We start from the raw sequence: 20,303 nt of genomic DNA, 5'->3' as shown, positions 1-20,303 counted from the left end.
ACATTTCTAAAGTTGAGCAAACCCTGTGTAATTTATCTCTTGAAAATGCTATCTATGAAAGTATCTGACATCTCTGCCAATGGAGATAAATGACCTAAGAGATAGTAGACTCACTAGAAATAATAATAGCTAGCATTTATTGAGCAATTACTAACTGCCAGATGCTAAGGTAAGACTTGCCCAATCATTTAATCTATCATCGGACCTTCTGGCATCTACTATTGTTAACCCCATGTTTACAGGTAAGAAAAATGAAGGCTTGAAGAGGTTATTTACCTAGCTCAGTATCACAGACTCCTCACTGGTGGAGTCAAGACTTAAATTCTAAAGTCTATGCTCTATGCATGTCCCAGGAGCTGAATAATCAATGCTCTAAAATTATGCAGACCCATGCAAAGCTAAAGCAGAACTCTGCTTTTATTAGCTTTGTTGAAACTTAAGAAGCAAATCCACCTCTGTGGAACAAAAATCATTCAGAGGTGTCATCAAAGTGCATTGACCTCTCAATGACACTAAGCCCAGAATAGGACCTGAGTTCCCACCCCCAACCCTCACCACTGCATCCTGATTCTTTACAGCCTAGGCACTTTCTGCTCCAGATCTTAACTGTAAACCAGAAGGAAGGAAAATTGACAGAAAGCCAAAATTGTGCTTTTTGTAATGCACTGAAACTCAGTTTGTGTTTTAAATTTCTATTGTAGTCACTGAAAACACAATTAAGAATTGATGAAAATATTGTAAGCTAATAATATTAATAGAACTAAAAAATTCCCCAAAATTATTGTTAAGCCATGTTGACTACCTGTACAAACACAAACATGTCTTACTTACCATATACCCAGATACACCTATGTGTACTAAGCTAATAGAGAGCTTCACTATTAGAAATCAATTAATATGCAAATAGAGGGCTTCTGTTGCACATGACTATGATCCTAGTTCTGCCCACACTCTACTGGAACATACACAAGGCATTTGTGTATATTCTATTTCTCTAAGAAAGATTTTAAAACTCAAATACTATGAGTCTCAGCCTTCATCAGAATGTTGAGATTTCCATTAACACAAATACTGAACATGGTAGTAATATAAACTGCTAGAAAATGTGCCCTGCTAAAACACACCTTGGAGAAGGCAATGGCACCCCAACACACCTATTGAAGCAACAGATTTTTTAAAAGCATAGTTAAAACAACAAAAAAATCCAGCTTAAAATAAAAGATTATTTTATGTAACTAAGAGATCTTTGGGATTGGAATGAAAACTGACCTTTTCCAGTCCTGTGGCCACTGCTGAGTTTTCCAAATGTGCTGGCATATTGAGTGCAACACTTTCATAGCATCATCTTTCAGGATTTGAAATAGCTCAACTGGAATTCCATCACCTTCACTAGCTTTGTTCATAGTGATGCTTTCTAAGGCTCACTTGACTTCACATTCCAGGATGTCTGGCTCTAGGTCAGTGATCGTGATTATCTTGGTCGTGAAGATCTTTTTTGTACAGTTCTTCTGTGTATTCTTGCCACCTCTTCTTAATATCTTCTGCTTCTGTTAGGTCCATACCATTTCCATCCTTTATCGAGCCCATCTTTGCATGAAATGTTCTCTTGGTATCTCTAATTTTCTTGAAGAGATCACTAGTCTTTCCCATTCTGTTGTTTTCCTCTATTTCTTTGCATTGATCGCTGAGGAAGGCTTTCTTATCTCTTCTTGCTATTCTTTGTAATTCTGCATTCAGATGCTTATATCTTTCCTTTTCGCTTCTCTTCTTTTCACAGCTATTTGTAAGGACTCCCCAGACAGCCATTTTGCTTTTTTGCATTTCTTTTCCATGGGGACGATCTTGATCCCTGTCTCCTGTACAATGTCACAAACCTCTGTCCATAGTTCAACATGCACTCTATCTATCAGATCTAGTCCCTTAAATCTATTTCTCACTTCCACTGTATAATCATAAGGGATTTGATTTAGGTCATACCTGAATGGGTCTAGTGGTTTTCCCTACTTTCTTCAATTTAAATCTGAATTTGGCAATAAGGAGTTCATGGTCTGAGCCACAGTCAGCTCCTGGTCTTGTTTTTGCTAACTGTATAGAGCTTCTCCATCTTTGGCTGCAAAGAATATAATCAATCTGATTTCGGTGTTGACCATCTGGTGATGTCCATGTGTAAACTCTTCTCTTGTGTTGTTGGAAGAGGGTGTTTGCTATGACCAGTGCATTCTCTTGGCAAAACTCTATTAGCCTTTGCCCTGCTTCATTCCATATCCCAAGGCCAAATTCACCTGTTATTCCAGGTGTTTCTTGACTTCCTACTTTTGCATTCCAGTCCCCTATAATGAAAAGGACATCTTTTTTGGGTGTTAATTCTAAAAGGTCTTGTAGGTCTTCATAGAACCGTTCAACTTCAGCTTCTTCAGCGTTACTGGTTGGGGCATAGACCAGTGATTGGATTACTGTGATATTGAATGGTTTGCCTTGGAAACCAACTGGGATCATTTTGTCATTTTTGAGACTGCATCCAAGTACTGCATTTTGGACTCTTTTGTTCAAAATTCTCCAAGCCAGGCTTCAGCAATATGTGAACCGTGAACTTCCAGATGTTCAAGCTGGTTTTAGAAAAGGCAGAGGAACCAGAGATCAAATTTCCAACATCTGCTGGATCATTGAAAAAGCAGGAGAGTTCCAGAAAAACATCTATTTCTGCTTTATTGACTACACCAAAGCCTTTGACTGTGTGGATCACAATAAACCATGGAAAATTCTGAAAGAGATGAGAATACCAGACCACCTGACCTGCCTCTTGAGAAACCTGTATGCAGGTCAGGAAGCAACAGTTAGAACTGGACATGGAACAACAGACTGGTTCCAAACTGGGAAAGGAGTACGTCAAGGCTGTATACTGTCACCCTGCTTATTTAACTTACATGCAGAGTACATCATGAGAAATGCTGGGCTGGAAGAAGCACAAGCTGGAATCAAGATTGCCAGGAGAAATATCAATAACCTCAGATATGCAGATGATACCACCCTTATGGCAGAAAGTGAAGAGGAACTAAAAAGCCTCTTGATGAAAGTGAAAGAGGAGAGTGAAAAAGTTGGCTTAAAGCTCAACATTCAGAAAACAAAGATCATGGCATCTGGTCCCATCACTTCATGGGAAATAGATGGGGAAACAGTGTCAGACTTTATTTTGGGGGGCTCCCAAATCACTGCAGATGGTGATCGCAGCCATGAAATTAAAAGACGCTTACTCCTTGGAAGGAAAATTATGGCCAACCTAGATAGCACATTCAAAAGCAGAGACATTACTTTGCCAACAAAGGTCCATTTAGTCAAGGCTATGGTTTTTCCAGTGGTCATGTATGGATGTGAGAGTTGGACTGTGAAGAAAGCTGAGTGCTGAAGAATTGATGCTTTTGAACTGTGGTGTTGGAGAAGACTCTTGAGAGTCCCTTGGACTGCAAGGAGATCCAACCAGTCCATTCTGAAGGAGATCAGTCCTGGGTGTTTTTTGGAAGGAATGATGCTAAAGCTGAAACTCCAATACTTTGGCCACCTCATGCAAAGAGTTGACTCATTGGAAAAGACTCTGATGCTGGGAGGGATTGGGGGCAGGAGGAGAAGGGGACGACAGAGGATGAGATGGCTGGATGGCATCACTGACTCGAGGGACATGAGTCTGAGTGAACTCTGGGAGTTGGTGATGGACAGGGAGGTCTGGCGTGCTGCGATTCATGGGGTCACAAAGAGTCAGACACGACCGAGCAACTGAACTGAACTGAACTGAAGAGGTCTTTGTGTGGCTGAATGAGAAACATATTAGCTCATAAATAGCAAATATTATATGCCATAACTGCTTCTGGATATTTTTTCCAAGTATCATCAATTCAATCAATAAATGTTTATAGAGCACCTACTACGAGAAAAGCACAAGGATAGACACTAGAGAATACAGAATGATTGACACATGTGCTACACAGCCCCTGCCCTCTATGCCCACCAAAATCATCAGTATCAATGAGTTGGAATACTGACAGTGAGCAGACCCCACAGGCTCTCCTAAGCCTAGACCTGTGCTAGCACCCTGGCAAGGAGTCTGCTTTCTCATGTCAAGGTGGTTTACAAACTTATTTTTGGAGCCCTCTGTGTGAAGCTGTTAGTCAGGGGACACCTACAGGTGTCCCCTGACAGGTACAAGTATGGCCTATACCCGTATCATCATCATGAAGGATTTTAACCAATAAGGTGAAAACTACATTGTCTAAATACAGGATGCACAGTGTCCTCAATCATGGAAACAGGATTACCTTTTCTGGTAAGATATGTGAATGGAGTACCGGTGTCTTCACAGAGGCAGCACCTAGGGTTTCGAAGAAATGCATGAATTGATCCTTATGGACAGGCACACATGTAAACAATTGTTATACATACACATAGGTTAGCTCTTTTGAATTTACACAGTTATATATACGAGTAACTAATATTAAACCTGTGCCAATTGTTTGAATTTTTCATTTGTACATTTTGGACTTTTTCTCTTGGTTGAGTAGAGTATTAAAGTTTCATATGCAAAGTGTATCAGTTTTTGTGTGTGTGTTTTTAGAGCAGAGCAAAGGAAATTGCTACCTAGAGAACAGACTATCTAGAAAATATTGTTAGACTTGTTCTTACAACTAAGCAAAATTATTCACTAATCAATCTAAATCTCTGAGAGAAGAAATAAGAAATCATCTCATCTACTGTTCACTGAATTGCCAGAATTCACACAGGAGTCATATGTGTAACCAAAACAAAAGTAATGTTTCTATATTTCAACCTGAAATATCTGAACTCCAAATTAGTTCCCGAGGCATTCTGAACCATCCTTTTGTTTTCTCTGAGTAGCTCTGTTACACTTGTGCCTACAGAGAAGTGACTAATAAGTTTCACTCTTTCATTGAGGATCAACTTTTGACTTACTTTGGCCTAAGGGAGGGAGGCATATAAATAATATTTGGATCAATTTTAGGCACAGATTAAATAGAACGTTTTCATGTACAAAGCAAGAGCCTAATGAACATCGGACAAACCAGGTGCAGGTTAGAGTATAGCCTTCCTCCCTTTTCACTACGCTGCTGTTAACCTAAGTTCTCTTCTGTCTGAGTGCCCCACTCCTCTCCCCTTTCATACCTCCAAAATATGGAGTACATCCCTTTTCTCTCATGACTATTGTAAGATGGATTTGAAGATGTAACAAACCCTGCGTCCTCATTCTCATATTCGAATGTAACTCCTAGTTTCTGCTTGTGTCAATTTTTACAAAATCTTAACCTGGTGCCTGGCCTCCAGCCTCTGTCTCTGAAAATCACCCTAAATCACCACCTGGTTAATCTTTCCAACAATAATTTCAGCTTCCAATTACTCACCGTGGATGGCACAGTAAAATACAAAACTCTTTAATATGGCTTCTTTAATGGGCTTCCCTTGTGGCTCAGCTGGTAAAGAATCCACTCGCAATGCGGGAGACCTGGGTTCGATCCCTGGGTCGGGAAGATTCCCCTGCAGAAGGGAAAGGCTACCCACTCCAGTATTCTGGCCTGGAGAATCCATGGACTGTACAGTCCATGGGGTCGCAAAGAGTCGGACATGACTGAGCGGCCTTCACTTCACTTTAATATGGCATTTAAGTCCCTCCACTTCAAGGCCCCAAGGAACTAAATGTCAGTAGTAGCTCCATCCAGTCTCTGTGACAACTGAAAGCAGGCACACGTGCTTCCAAGCATACCCTGGGAGACAAGGAGACTCAGACAAGCCTGTGTCACTCTACAGGTGCACATGAGGAAGTTTCTTGTGGTCAAAGGCTGGGTCTGTTTCTAACCTTGTCTGTTTCTGGGGTGCACCTCATCTGATGAAAGCACTGAGAGACTCATTCTCACTTGAATACATTTTTTCCCAAAGCACATGAATTAAAGGAAAAGACATATAAGCGTTAAAGAATTTGAAAAATGTTAAGGTGACAGAGGTTTCCCAAAATTTCTAAGAGTTGTGCATAAGAAGATTCTCATGTGAAATACTAGTCCTATTTCCCCTGAACCCAAACTAGGCATCATTATTCTATAAAAATGTAAGTAGAGAAAAGCCCTTGCTCTACCTTCCCCAAACTTTCCAAATTGAATATTCTTTTCTAGTCTACTCATATCTTTATTTTCCAGATTGTGCTAAAGCTTGAGGACATTTTAACTTTGGCATTTTTGAAAAATAACAATGTTACTTCCTAAGAAACAGTGTAATATAATGCACTAAACTGGGAAGTCCTTGAGAGTAAACACTACTTTAATTATATTTGTAGATTTTCCAGCCAATTGCCAGGTTATTCTTAGGGTAAAATCAGAATGAGAAAAGGGTGCTATGGAAGGCAGGGATTTCACCGTTAATATGCCAGCTACTGACAATATGATTGAAAGGAAATCCCATAACCTGTCTGAGTCTGAGTTTGCTCAATGGCTACAGAGGGGTAATAACAACACTTCCTTCACAGGATAGTCTTGTTGGGAGGACTAATGATATAATGAGTAACAATGTGGTTTGTAAATGATAAGCACTGCATGATAGTGGTTATTGTCACCCCCAAGTATGAACTTGAATCCATAAAATGGGTAGAAAATAAAAAGAGAAAGCTGCACACCTGTAAACAGGCATCTTCTCAATCAGAAAAGCCAAGGCCAAAACCTGGAAAATATGTTATCCACCTGAAAGTCTTCCCCTAGTATATGTCTACAACAGAAAGGAAAAAGAAGAAAATTTCTTTTACATATAGTAAATTGGATTTGGTTTATTTTTTTTATTTTTTTTAATTTTACTTTATTTTTAAACTTTACATAATTGTATTAGCTTTGCCAAATATCAAAATGAATCCGCCACAGGTATACATGTGCTCCCCATCCTGAACCCTCCTCCCTCCTCCCTCCCCATACCATCCCTCTGGGTCGTCCCAGTGCACTAGCCCCAAGCATCCAGTACCGTGCATTGAACCTGGACTGGCATCTCATTTCATACATGATATTTTACATGTTTCAATGCCATTCTCCCAAATCTTCCCACCCTCTCCCTCTCCCACAGAGTCCATAAGACTGTTTCATACATCAGTGTCTCTTTTGCTGTCTCGTACACAGGGTTATTGTTATCATCTTTCTAAATTCCATATATATGTGTTAGTATACTGTATTGGTGTTTTTCCTTCTGGCTTACTTCACTCTGTATAATAGGCTCCAGTTTCATCCACCTCATTAGAACTGATTCAAATGTATTCTTTTTAATGGCTGAGTAATACTCCATTGTGTATATGTACCACAGCTTTCTTATCCATTCATCTGCTGATGGGCATCTAGGTTGCTTCCATGTCCTGGCTATTATAAACAGTGCTGCGATGAACATTGGGGTACACGTGTCTCTTTCCCTTCTGGTTTCCTCAGTGTGTATGCCCAGCAGTGGGATTGCTGGATCATAAGGCAGTTCTATTTCCAGTTTTTTAAGGAATCTCCACACTGTTCTCCATAGTGGCTGTACTAGTTTGCATTCCCACCAACAGTGTAAGAGAGTTCCCTTTTCTCCACACCCTCTCCAACATTTATTATTTGTAGACTTTTGGATCGCAGCCATTCTGACTGGTGTGAAATGGTACCTCATAGTGGTCTTGATTTGCATTTCTCTGATAATGAGTGATGTTGAGCATCTTTTCATGTGTTTGTTAGCCATCTGTATGTCTTCTTTGGAGAAACGTCTATTTAGTTCTTGGGCCCATTTTTTGATTGGGTCATTTATTTTTCTGGAGTTGAGCTGTAGGAGTTGCTTGTATATTTTTGAGATTAGTTGTTTGTCCGTTGCTTCATTTGCTATTATTTTCTCCCATTCTGAAGGCTGTCTTTTCACCTTGCTGATAGTTTCCTTTGATGTGCAGAAGCTTTTAAGGTTAATTAGGTCCCATTTGTTTATTTTTGCTTTTATTTCCAATATTCTGGGAGGTGGGTCATAGAGGATCCTGCTGTGATGTATGTCAGAGAGTGTTTTGCCTATGTTGTCCTCTAGGAGTTTTATAGTTTCTGGTCTTATGTTGAGATCTTTAATCCATTTTGAGTTTATTTTTGTGTATGGTGTTAGAAAGTGTTCTAGTTTCATTCTTTTACAAGTGGTTGACCAGATTTCCCAGCACCACTTGTTAAAGAGATTGTCTTTAATCCATTGTATATTCTTGCCTCCTTTGTCAAAGATAAGGTGTCCATATGTGCGTGGATTTATCTCTGGGCTTTCTATTTTGTTCCATTGATCTATATTTCTGTCTTTGTGCCAGTACCATACTGTCTTGATAACTGTGGCTTTGTAGTAGAGCCTGAAGTCAGGTAGGTTGATTCCTCCAGTTCCATTCTTCTTTCTCAAGATCGCTTTGGCTATTCGAGGTTTTTTGTATTTCCATACAAATTGTGAAATTATTTGTTCTAGCTCTGTGAAGAATACTGTTGGTAGCTTGATAGGGATTGCATTGAATCTATAAATTGCTTTGGGTAGTATACTCATTTTCACTATATTGATTCTTCCAATCCATGGATTTGGTTTATATTCCACCAGTTGAATTGGCCAAATCCAATAACAAGTTGAAATAAAAACTTTGTTTTAAAGCTGTATGGTTTATATGTCAGAGTAATTTGTATCAGACTAACCTTCAATGGAAAACAACTATAAAAGATGGATAAAACACTTGAAACAGGTATTTGGAGTCAGAAAAGATCAAATAATCAAACAGCAGAACTTGAAGGAATAAATCCCAGACAGAAAACGAAATGCACATGTGCACTGGAAGTAGTCTGGACATCAGCCTCCACTTTTGTCCTCATACCATTTTCTAACTCACTGCACACACACACAAAAAGAGCCACACTGAAAGTAAGGGAACTGCCAGTCCCACTGAAGATGATCAATTAATTGATTTATTGATTGATAACTGAATTTAAGAATTCCATAGATGAATTCAGTAAAATTCTAAAATTAAACAAGCAAAAAAAATCGTTGATAACTGATGTTGGATCATTTGGGTAGCCATAAGGGAAAAGGTCCTGTTGACCCCTACCTTATACCATACATACACACACAAAAAAATCAGTTTCAGTTAGATGATAGACATCAATACGAAAGACAAATAATTATGCTTCTAGAAGTTAATATAAGAAACTGTATTTGTGACCTTAGTTTAAATAAATTTCTTTGCGACTCTGTGAACTGTAGCCCACCAGGCTCCTCCGTCCCTGGGATTCTCCAGGCAAGAATACTGGAGTGGGTTGCCATTTTCTTCTCCTTATACAGGGCACAGAAAGAGCTAACCATAAAGAAAAATGTTGATAAATCATATTTCATTACACTTGAGGAAGTCTATTATGTGAAAATATATCACTATGGGAGCAAAAAAATAAAATTAATATAAAAAATATTTTTTAAAAAAAAGTGAAAGAGGCAAGTCAGCAAATAGGAAAAAAATATTTGCAATATATATTTCCAATAAATAGATCATTTCCATAATATATAAAGAAATATAACAAATCCATAAGAAAAAAGCAGAGAAACCAATTTTCAAAAATTGGACAAAAAATCCTGAATATACTATAAAAATCCAAATTGGCCAATTTTAATGACAATATCTAGTGTTAGTACAAATTTAAATCATCTGGAAGATTATCAGTAGGAGTATGAGCCAGTAAAACCACTTCAGAAAACATGCTGTCAATATCTGCCATAGTTGAACATATGTATCCTTTTTAATCCAACAATTCCACCACATGAAAAGCATTAAGATAAGCACAAAAGACATACATAAGGATGTTCATAACAGCCTTAGGCATAATTTCCCCAAAACAAAAATAACCTAAACACCTACAGAACGAATAAATTGTGGCATGGTGTTTCAATAATACAGCAGGGGTCAGCAAACTATAGCCTGTGGGTCAAACCCAGCTATGCTCATTTACAGATCTACAGCTGTATTTGCACCACATTCACCAAGTTGAGGAGTTGCAACATAGACCATATGGCCTACGAGGCTAAAAATGCTTACCACGTCTAGATCTATACAGAAGTTTGTCAATCTCTGCAGTGAATGAGAGCAATGAGAAAGAATGAAATACTACTACTACTTTATCATTATAGCAAGGCAAACTTGACACATATCATGCTGGTGGGTAAAAGCCAGACACAAAAGAATGCGTGTTATGATTCAATTTATGTAACTTTATATAAAGCTCAAACACAAACAAAATTAACATAAGTCAGAGAGAAACAGTGATAGATGCCAGAATGTTGTTTACGTTTGGGGAAACAAAATAACTTGGAAGGGTTTCCCTGGTAGCTCAGCTGTTAAAGAATCTGCCTGCAATGCAGTAAACCTCAGTTTGATTCCTGGGTCAGCAAGTTCCCCTGGAGAAGGGATAGGCTACCCACTCCAGTATTCTTGGGCTTCCCTGGTGGTTCAGATGGTAAAGAATCCACTTGCAATGAGGGGCACATGGGTTCAGTCCCTGGGTTAGGAAGAGCCCCTGAAAGAGGGCATGGCAACCCACTCCCATATTCTTGCCTAGAGAATCCCCATGGACAGAGGAGCCTGGCAGGCTACAGTCCATGGGGTCGCAAAGAGTCGGACATGACTGAGCGACTAAGTACAGCACAGCACAGTAACTTGGAAAAGCAATGGTGCAAATGATCCCTCTCTCTAAACTTGACAGTCTCATTTAAAAGTGAGAATGAAGCGAGCAGGGCTGGAGAGAAGTACCCACACCCAACTCAGTCCTCCACGGCACATCACAGAGGCCACTGCCAAATCTCTCATCAGGTTACACTATAGGCTCCTGAGTTGAAAAGACAAAAGGAGACAAAATCAATCATTCCATAGCTGCTGGGAAGTTTAGATAAAGACCTATTACAAATCTCCTCTGATCCCTTTGTATTTGAACAGTAGGAAAAAAGTGAGCTACAACAATCTAAACCAAATAGAGTGTTTCAATGTCAACTAAAAGAATATGTCCACCCCAAATCCACCCCCTTCATTTGGATGAGTGAATGAAATTGCTGGAGGCTCGTAAGAGTATTGATTTTGGAACAATAATTAAAATCTAATGGAGTTAATCAGCTTCACATAGAACTATAAATTTCATCCAAAGACATGATAAATTGCTTTAAAAAATATCTGACTGCTCATCTACTCAATTTTTTAAAATTTAGATTTCATTTTCTGACAATGTTATTCATCTTAACTGAGAGAAATATTCATACCATCTGAAGTGCTGGACACTTTATTCAAAGAAGAGGAGGGAAAAGGGAATCATTTGGTTCTTTATGGGGGTCAAATTAGACATCAAATAAAGTATGAAGTTTCTTCACCAGATACATTTCATAAAGTTAAATGGTTCTTTCAAGATTATGCTGACAATAGAGTCTTCAGCCTTTATTATAATATAGTCTATGACCTAACTAATAAGGATAATAATGTATCATCAAAAATGCTGTTAATTGAAAACTGTAAGTCTAATTAACCAGGGATGTGACCATGCATAACATATTATTAATAGAATGAAAAGATCGCACCACACCAACTGCTACCCAGGAAAAAACATGACAAGGACAGTCCAGCAGTTCAAAGACACTTCACATCCATTTTGGCAAAAGTTACTGATGTTATTTTCCTTTCATTAAAGGAAATTAATGTAGACTTCCTTGCAAAATGACTTAAAACCAGAAGAAGTAACTTGAGGCAGATTTAAAAGATAGGTCACAGGGCAGCTGCTTGGGACCCCCACCTATAAAGGACCCTCAAACTCTGCTGAAGACATCAGAAATATGGTGCCAATTAACTTGTTTCCACATGAAACTCTATGTTTACATACTGGGTAAAATGTAAATTGGTCCCACTTCCAGTGAATTCTCTGTAATGAAAAATATATTCTGTCCTAGTGCTCATCCCTTTCGATTGAGCATTGTGTGATACGCACGCACATCAGGAAGCTTGGGGACCACTATAGTTTCTCAAAAGTGCTAGCCGCTCAGTCGTGTCTGACTCTCTGTGACCCCATGGCTGCTCTGTCCATGGAATTCTCCAGGCAAGAACACTGGAGTGAGTAGCCATTCCCTTCTCCAAATCCCAAAACAGCCACTAATATTTACTGAAAGTCAGCTGTTAGAGCTAATAAAATTTTAACACTAAAAGAATATGTGGTACAGGACTCACTCCAGATAAAAATGGATTTATTATCTAAATTTTAAATTCTATTTCTCCTAAGAAGTTCCCTTGTATCAGGAAACATCTTCTTAAAAAATCTAACAAGTAAACTGCACTACAGAAAGATGGAACTCATTTTGCCAATATTAAAAGCAAGTATCCAGATGAAAATGGCTTGCTGAGAGCATGTTAAAATCTCCCCAGTCCAGCAGCTAAGACTTAAAATAATATATTGAATACAATGGATATATAGAGAGATATTTAAACATATATATCTGTAGTTGAAGACAAGAAAATAAAATCTCTGCGGGTTAGAAAAGGGAACTCAGTAACAGATGCTTAAGCCTCATAGCTCAAAAGAACTTGGATCTAGTTTGGAATACTGAGACTAAGGCCTCTATGGTCTCATGTGATTGCTTTTAAATGTACCCTAGGGACTTCCCTGGTGGTCCAATGGTTGGGAGTCTTCCTGCTGATTCAGAGGACATGGGTTCAATCCCCAGGTCTGGGAAGATTCCGTGTGCCATGGGGTAACTAGGCTTGTGGGGCACAAATATACAGCCTATGCTCTAGAGCAACAGAGACCCAGTGCAGCCCTAAATAGATAAATAAATATTTTTTTAAGTGTACTCCACACAATGTGGGTGACTCAAACCAGGTTCTCCAATTAAAGGTGACAATTCAGTGTTACCCATGACCTCATGTGAAGCATGTTCAGGGAGCACGACTCTCTCTGTCCTCTAGCATCAAAATTAAATAACAAGCTAGAGCTGCTTTTCAAGAGAGAGATTTCTGACTGGAAATTCCTAAGTTACTACACATTCATTCTGTTGAAATATTTTAAATTTTTATTTCTGATAAAAGTATATATAAATCTTAGTGCAATTAACACCAACAAAATTGTTACATCTACTGTATTTGAATAGGAAGGGTTAATAGACTTCAACACTTTGAAAAAAAATTTTAATATGAATTTATTTATTTTAATTGGAGGCTAATTACTTTACAATATTGTATTGGTTTTGCCACACATTGACATGAATCCACCACTGGTGTACATGCGTTCCCCATCTGAAAAAAAAAAAAATTGACCAAAGATCTCCCAGTAAAAGTTAGTGATGTGCTGAGAAGAACTGTAAGTGTTTAAGAACTTTAAAGATATACAATCAGTATTATGGTTCATAAAATAAAAGCAAGAGTCACGAAGCAAGGGAAACCTAGAAAAGAACAGTGTAATCATTGAAATTTAAACATTCAACAAGTAGACTACATAGCATATTGTGTGTGTGTGTGAGTGTATGTTCAGTTGCTCAGTCATGTCCAAGTCTTTGCCATCCCATGGACTGTAGCCTGCCAGGCTCCTCTGTCTATGGAATCTTCCAGGCAAGAATACTGAAGTGGGTTGCCATTTCCTTCTCCAGAGGAACTTCCCAACCCAGGGATCGAACCCGCATCTCCTGCACTGGCAGGCGGATTCTTTACCACTGTGTCATCTGGGAAGCATATAGTATATTGGGCACAGCCAAAGAGAAAACTGCCAAATGGAAAATTGAATTGAGGAAATCTCCCAAAGCACAACATAAGGAGGTAAGATATGGACATTTAGAAGATAGATATAGAAGTCCCAACACGCAGGTAAGAATGCTGTAAGAAGCAACTAATGGAAAAGCTATGTTCAATGAGATAATTGCAGAGAATTATACAAAACTAAAGAAGGACATGAAACCTCAGGTTAAAAAGCCCATTGAGTACCAGACATGAAAAATTTATTTAAAAATCCATGCTGAGATATATTGTTCATAAAACAAAAATAGATTCTTAAAAACTTCCAAAAAGAAAAGGCATTGTCTATCCAAGCATGACAATCAGACTGACAGTAGATATCAGGTTACAACCCCAGAAAAGAAAAAAACTTAACTTGATACAGTCTAAACTTTCTCAATTAACTATGCTATGCTATGCTATGCTAAGTCACTTCAGTCGTGTCCGACTCTGTGCAACCCCATAGACGGCAGGCCACCAGGCTCCCCCGTCCCTGGGATTCTCCAGGCAAGAACACTGGAGTGGGTTGCCATTTCCTTCTCCAATGCATCAAAGTGAAATGTGAAAGTGAAGTCACTCACTCATGTCCGACTCCTAGCGACCCCATGGACTGCAGCCTACCAGGCTCCTCCGTCCATGGGATTCTCCAGGCAAGAAGAGTACTGGAGTGGGGTGCCATTGCCTTCAAGGCTCAATGAGCATTACTGTCCTCTGACTTAAAATGTAAAACCACTGTTCAGTCTACCTTGACCTCTGTCCTTCCATCCTAGCCTTCTTACTAAACTTACTTTCTTATTAAACTTACTAAGCTTCCCAGGAGGTGCTAGTGGTAAAGAATCCACCTGCCAGGACAGAAGATGTGGGTTCAATCCTTGGATCGGGAAGATACCCTGGAGAAGGGAATGGGAACCGACTGCAATATTCCTGCCTGGGAAATCCCATGGAGAGAGGAGCCTGGCCAGATACAGTCTGTGGGGTCACAAAGAGTGCACAACTGAGCGTGCGCACACACACACACACACACACACACACATACTTACTAAAATTCTTAACTTCAAGGCTAGACTACCTGATGATGAAATGTAGGAAATGATAATTGCTATTCCTACACATGCATCATCATATGTAAGAATTCAAAGTTCATTCTTGGTGAGAAATGCTTCCTGGGATGAATCTTCTCATTTTAAAAAACAGATTCGACTGTAGGAGGAGTAAAATGAATTTCCACTTCCTACATCACATGTCCAGTGGCAATAAGACAAACAGCAAAAGGGAGCTCAAGGCTTCTGCACACTAAGTGTCTTCATATGTTGGGACACTCTAACAGTACACAGAGATATCAATGCCTCATTGAGTACACAGGACATATTTTAATGTAAACTAATTTTTTTCAAAGAAAAACAGAAAAAATGAAGACCTTTTCCCAAATTCTCATATAAAGCATTGTTAACAGAAGAGCTCAGCAGTTTTCTACCTTGAAGAAAAAGGTTGTACTTACATTTCTTACTTTTGAAAAACGTCTTCCACCTGTATTGAATCTGTGCTTCAGTCTAATTGAAAATGAAAAATCTCCAGATAGGAGAAATCCAGTGACACTCAGAGCCTAAGGCTTGACTCACAAAGTAATTCTACCAGTAATATTTTTATGGTTGCAGAAAATGGAAAAACACAGATATTTTGGCTTGTAGTATTAAATTTAATTCATAAGGTTTAGTAGCAATACTTCTGAGGAAAGAGAAAAGCCAGCTTTCAATATAACTAGTCCAGAAAAAAAGAAAAAAAAATGAAACATTGCTGTTGCGGAAATTGCTTACTTCAATTTTCAAATATAGGCTTCAGGGTTCTGAAACATGGAAAGATATAAATGGTTTATTATATATCTCAGATTGTAAAAGTATAAAAAAGATTTTCTAGGGTGAATATAGTTACCTAAAATCATAGAACAAAATAACAGAACAAAGAAAAAAAGGTATTGTTTTATTTTTATTAGTTCTCCTGTCATTCATAATATATAAAGAGGATTCAATATTAGTTTTCTGAATAGATATTATGAGGACTGTAAATACATCTTAGAATCTAGTCTATTTCCCCTTAAAAAGTTATATGTTTTTAAGAAAATAAAGAAAACAGGAGGAAAAGTCTTGGTTTGTGAACATATGCACATATATATCATTTGAGGGACTCCTCAAGTGTAATAGAAACCACTTACAAAGATCAAACCACATTCTTTCATTGTTTTCATTGACCATGTGTCAGAATACTGACCCATTTGACATTGTTAACACACATTGATTAAGTATAGAAATGAAGATTTCTCCCAAAAAAAATAGTAAATGCACCCTCTTCATTTTAGAATTTTATCCATATTAGAGGGAAGAGTTGTAAGCAACCTCAAATGTTCAAGTAGGGACTTAAAGAGAGCTTGCTGTACACTATAATGTACAACACCTGTAATGAAATAACACACTTTAAAGAAATATTGAAAGGAAAATAATTACATTCATAACTTAAATATAATTCTTCAATTCTTCATTTTTAAAGCTGTATACTTTTTCAGGATTTACCTAATTCCAAATCCTACTTCACCTGGGAAAGGAAGGAAGGGGGAACACAGGGAAGGAGGAAAGGAGGAAGGAAGGGAAAAGGGCCCTTTTTCTTTTATTAGCTCAAATATTGTTCTACATTTTCAGAAGCCCAGCAAATATTTTACTTTATTCATGGTGTCTAATTTTCAGTCAATAGAAATATTATTATTCATTTACCATCTAATGAAGGAGACATTTTCATTAAAAAATGCTAGACCAGAAAAAGTATTAGGACAACATATTAAACATTTAAAAGATAGAAGAAAATTATAACTTAGACATGCTGCTGCTGCTAAGTCACTTCAGTCATGTCCGACTTTGTGCGACCCCATAGATGGCAGCCCACCAGGCTCCCCCATCCCTGGGATTCTCCAGGCAAGAACACCGGAGTGGGTTGCCATTTCCTTCTCCAATGCGTGAAAGTGAAGTCGCTCAGTCGTGTCCGACCCCCAGCGACCCCATGGACTGCAGCCTACTAGGCTCCTCCATCCATGGGATTTTCCAGGCAAGAGTACCGGAGTGGGGTGCCATTGCCTTCTCCAATAACTTAGACATGGACCTCACTATTTACTCTAAGCTAATTCCAAATGGATTACACATTTACATATTTTACAAAAAATAGAAGTACCAGACAAATCCAGGGGTTTAATATAGTACTGGAATGGAGAAGGCCTTTCCAAACATGTCACAATTACAGAAGCCATAAATTAAATAAATAAATAAATTTAGTAACCTATTTGGTAAAAAGTTAATGTATACAGAAAACTGCTTTAATAGGCTAGGCTATCATGAAGCAATCCTGTTGATTACACTGAGTTACCATAAAGCAATCACACTGCAGCTTCATTACCAACGTACAAATCATTTTACTTGTATATAAATATGAGTCTCTTTTTCACACTACTTTTTCATTTTTGATGCCTAGTATTAGTAATACACATAACACCTACAGTGTTTTGTATCATATAAGACAATATTGATACAGGTGCTGACAGGTGATCCATCTTATAAACAGACGAGGTAAACATATGGTATTGATAAATACAGTATAGTATTGTAAATATATTTTCTCTTGCTTACAATTTTCTTAATAACATTTTCTTCTCTCTAGCTTATTTATTGTAAGAATACAGTACGTAGTACATATAACATATAATTATGTCTTAATTTTTTTATATTATTGGTAAGGATTGTGGTCATCAGTAGGCTATTAGTAGTTAAGTTTGAAGGAAATCAAAAGTTATACATGGGGGCTTCCTGGGTCATTCTGTAGTAAAGAATCTGCCTGCCAAAGCAGGAGACAGAGGTTCAATCCCTGATCCAACATGCCACAAAGCAAGTAAGCCCATGCACCACAATTATTGAGCCTGTGCTCTAGAGCCCGAGAGCAGCAACCACTAAGCCCACAAGCTGCAACAACTGAAGCCAGAGTACCCTAGAGCCCATGCTCCGCAACGAGAAAAGCCACCAAAACGAGAAGCCCGCACGTGCAATTGGAGAGCAGCAGTCTTTCTTTCTCTTTCTTTCTCTTTCTTTTTCTCTATTTCTCTTTCTTTCTGTCTTTCTCTCTTTCTCTTTCTTTCTTTCTTCCTTTCTTCCTTTCAATTGGAGGCTAGTTACTTTACAATATTGTGGTGGTTTTCGCCATACATCAACATGAATCAGCCTTGGGTGTACATGTGTCCCACCATCCTGAACCCTCCTCCCACCTCCCTTCCCACCCCATCCCTCTGGGTTGTCCCAGAGAACCAGCTTTGGGTGCCCTGCTTCATGCATCAAATTTGCACTGGTCATCTATTTTACATATGATAATACACATGTTTCAATGCCATTCTCTCATATCGTCCAACCCTTGCCTTCTCCCACATATTCCAAAAGTCTGTTCTTTACCAGATTCTTTACCATCTGAGCCACCAGGGAAGCCCAAGAATACTGGAGTGGGTAGTCTATCCCTTCTCCAAGGGATCTTCCTTACCCAGGAATTGAACCGGAATCTCCTGCACTGCAGGCTGAGCTACTAGGGAAGCCTCTCCTTTCCCCTGGTAACCACTAATTCTTTCTCTATGAGTCTGCTTCTTTTTGTTAAATTCACTAGTTTGTTGTATTTTTTATATTCCACATATAAGTGATATTGTATAGTATTTTCATTTCTCTGACTTATTTCATTAAGCATAATACCCTCTGGGCCCATCCATGTTATGCAAATGGCAAATTTTCATTCTCTTTTTTGACTGTGTAGTAGTCCATTCTCTCTATATGTACCACATCTTCTTTATCACCTTGCATGTTGATGGATACTTAGGTTGCTTCCATATCTCGGCTATTATGAATAATACTGCTATGAACATTGGGGTGTATCTTTTCAAACTAATGTTTTTGTTTTCTTCAGATATATAAACAGGAGTGGTATTGCTAGATCATACACTAGTTTTATTTTTAGTTTTTTGAGGAAACTCCATGCTATTTTCCACAATGGCTACACCAATTTACAGTTTCATCAACAGTGCAGGAAGGTTCTCTTTTCTCCACACCCTCACCAAAATTTATTATTTGTGTTTTTTTTGACAACAGCCCTGCTGGGAGATGTGAGGTGACACCTATTGTGGTTTTGATTTGTATTTCTCTCATGATTAGTGAAGTTGAGCTTCTTTTCATATGCCTGTTGGCCATCTTCATTTCCTCTTTAGAAAAATATCTATCCAGTTCTTCTGCCCATTTTTAATATGTCCAAGGTAATCTGTCACAGTATAATTAATAATAGCAAAAGATTGGTATTAACCTAAATTTATGTTAACAAATGTCAAGTAAAATGAATTATGGTAAATCCATTCTACATAGTATGATACAGCTTATTGAAGTGAATAAAAAAAACCTCTTTACACATCTATTTATGTACACATAAAATTACTAGAAGGAGCTGTATGAAAATAACTGCCACCAGGGAGCAGACTGCATTGCTGACAGAATGAGGAAGCCGACTTCGCACTCTGTACTTTTACACCTTTGGATCTTTGATCTATGTTAACGTATTGTTCATTAAAATAAAATAGTAAAGAATGGTCTTGACTAACAACAGTCACTTGTGCTTGACACTCTACTGTTTTACATATTATTTTATATAATTCACATTTTTTTAAATGTTCAATCTCACTCATGATAAATAAATGTATGTCGAAACTACACTGAGATAACTCTTTTCACTTATCAGATCAGCAAATATCCTAGAGTTCGAAAACACACTGTCTGGGCAGGGGAAAAGTTCGCTTTCAGAGGAGGACACTGTGACCCGTGAAGGCTGAGACTTCTCTGTAATCAGAGGCGGGGCTGGAATATTCTCCCAGAAGATCTGGGTCAGGTGTTACGCTGCCTCTCACCACTAAAGGGTGATTATAGCAACATTTTGGTAGAAGACACAGTTGTGACTTTTCACTCTTTATAACAGTCAATAATTATCAACATAAAATTGATTTTTTCAGGGACATTACTTCAGAGACTTTACAGATGATATTCAAAAGGAGTCAACAGAAATGCACTGGACTGGCCATCAGGAGTCGATTCCAGCCTGACTCAGCCATCCCTTTAAATTCTCCTGGCCTTCATTTCTATGTATAGAAAATGAACAAGAAAATATCTAAGTTTCCTTTCAAACTCTAAACCCTTTATGTGACCCAAGTCAACTGTATGATCACAACTCCTCCAGCATTTGGGGATCAGCTCTTTATGTAAAACCAAGTCAGATAGTTTATGTGCCTAACCCAAGTCATAACATGGTCTAGCCTCCTCAACTCTTTCCTTTTCCAACAGTCATATTTCTATGTATTTAAGACCACAAGATTCATTTCTTACCCATCCCTAACAGGTTACATGGAAGCCTGCTTCTTTGCTGTTGCCATACACCTAACAAGCTGCATTCACCTTCTGTCCCTTGCTGACAGTCACTGCTG

The sequence above is a fragment of the Bos grunniens genome, chromosome 7, assembly GCF_055505025.1.
Source record: "Bos grunniens cultivar Pamir isolate PY7600 chromosome 7, Bosgru_T2T1.0, whole genome shotgun sequence".
In the NCBI taxonomy this organism is placed as follows: domain Eukaryota; kingdom Metazoa; phylum Chordata; class Mammalia; order Artiodactyla; family Bovidae; genus Bos; species Bos grunniens.
The sequence above is the reverse complement of the archived record's forward strand: the minus strand, read 5'-3'. Positions refer to the sequence as shown.